This window comes from Rhincodon typus, chromosome 4, assembly GCF_021869965.1.
Source record: "Rhincodon typus isolate 14 chromosome 4, sRhiTyp1.1, whole genome shotgun sequence".
Taxonomy (NCBI): Eukaryota; Metazoa; Chordata; class Chondrichthyes; order Orectolobiformes; family Rhincodontidae; genus Rhincodon; species Rhincodon typus.
The window spans coordinates 48775888-48778333 of record NC_063335.1 but is presented as its reverse complement, the minus strand read 5'-3'; positions in this window follow the sequence as shown (position 1 = coordinate 48778333).

Genomic DNA, 2446 nt, shown 5'->3' with positions numbered 1-2446 from the left:
CTTTGCAGCTTGTAGGCTGATGAAAGTTAGAAAGAGTTCCAATGGTTTGGCTTGTAGCCTCATCTCACTACTGACAGTCTGCACCAGAGTTTAAATGACAATTGTAAAGGTAAGTGACTAAGTACTCTTGTTCCCGGAGAGTCCTGGCATAAAGATATATGCACTTTGTATGTTGCTGATTTATTTTAAATAGCACCTATTTATTCAACGTTAAACTTTGTTTTCAACAGTGGATAAATTTTAAAACCAACAATTCACTGAACACTGTTGTGAAATGATTTTGTGACGTAATTATGTGGATCCACCTTCAAAAGTACAAGGCAAATTAAGTGCTTTACAATATTTTTATGATTAAAAAACATGCAATATTTTATTAGTTTGTAACTTACTATAAATGATACTTTCTTTTTGGAGTAGGATGGCAAATATATTTTACCAATGCAACACTTAACTAAGCTTATATCTTTGCAGATTACGGGAAGTATCTGAAAAACTCAACAAATTCAATCTAAGCAGGTATTGGAAATATTTAACTTCAATTTTGTTTTGTTATGGTACTCTTCTGCTTGTGATTTGTAGGTTTATATCTTTGATTTGACTGATTTTAACTTGGCCAATACTTAAGCACCCGTCACATTGGATTTGTAGAATTAAGTTTCATTGAGTGTGTTTTTGCCCAGTGAAAGTTAGAAAGTTGTCTTTTGAAATGTTAGCATCGAACCGAAATAGTTAATTTCCCAGAATTAATTTAGTCTGTGCGCCAAATATTGGAATTGTACGGAGGAATTATGCTTTGCTTTCTATTCCAATCTCAGTGAGCTGTTGTCTGCATGGTATCTATCCAGATTAAATGCGGGCTGGATACTGCTAACTCTGATTTTATTTTAATCTGCTGACACTTGAATGACATGTACATCTTGCGTTTTTGTAAACAGGCTTGGATTTGACAATCTTCTTTGCATTTAGATTGACTAATGCATTACCGGTGTCTCAATGAGTGCACTGCACTGTAGTAGATTTTCTATAGAGTTACATTGCTAATTGGTCATTTTAGAATCTTTTGAATTTTTCTTTAATGTCAGCCAAGGAAATTCCTTTAAATTCAGTCACTGTTAATTAAAAGATGCAACTTGTTTAGTGTTTATTGTTCATCGTAGCAAGGTTAGGCATAGAAACTGTAAAACTCTATGCTTTTGTCTTTGGTTGAATTTGATCTCTAGCCTTCCCTCTGTCTTATCAAGTCAGGTTTGGCCCAGTCTAGCTTAGTTTAAAGGTTGACAAATCTTAGCTCTGAGTTTCAAGCTTCTTGGTTTAAGAGAGCCTGCAGGACATGAATACATAGACTAGGTTGACAGTAAATGCAGTATTGAAACAATGCTACAGTTTTGGTGACATGATTGTTAAACAATTGGGTCATTTAGCTCAGCCGGCTAGATGCCTAGGATGTGGTGCAGAATAAAGCCAACAGCGTGAGTTCAACTCTGTACCGTTTTGGCACTGCCACCTTACTTTGCCCCATGCTTATGCAATGGTTGCACTCAAGCCATATTTAACCAATTATCTCTCATTGCGAAGAATGCCTATTGTGCTTTGTGGACTATGGCTGTTCTATGATTAAACAGAGGACTGTCTGCCAGTTTTAGGTAGGCGTTAAAGATCCCATGGCACTATTCAAAGAAGGTATTCTACTAGTATCATATCAAATATACCTGCTTTAATGATTTAATTAAATCTCTTTTCAATTATTTCATCTAATTTAATTTCTCTGAAGCCACTGCTGTGAGAAATTTTAATTTTGATTCCATACATGACTACTCCACAGAAATTTATAGGTGTAAAATGCTTTGGCACGATCTGAGACTGATCAAACCTACTACAAATGCTGCTCCTGACAAGTGTGGTTTAGTGATATAGCCAGTGATCAATGTTCTCTTTGGTGGCTTGAATGCATTTATCAGTTTGTGATTCTGATGAGCCCAGAGCATCTACCTGTATCATTTTGGTCAATTTACAGTAAACAGGAGGGTGGGACCAGCCTTGTCAGACATTTGCTGCTCTTTGTTCTTCATGGTTCATTTTTAAAAGTGAACCAGTAAACCGACCTTTAAATTAGAGCTTTAAGATGCAGCTGAATCCACTACTAAGAAATGTAAAGTGAATGTTACAATATCAACATTGACTGTAGTGCTTGAAACAGGCAGCTTGCTACCACCTTCTTGAGGGCAACTAGGGACGGGCAATCAGTGCTGGTCCAGCTAGCAACAGCCAAGTCCCATGAGTAAATAAAAAAGAGCTATAGTACATATTTGACATGTCACTGGAAATATGGAATTCCAGTGTTCCTAAAATGAAAATTATACCTGAGAATTTCTATATATCAGCGCTTAAGTCTCCCATTTAAGACTGATTATCCTCAGGGGAGATCATTAGAGTGCAGAATTCTTTT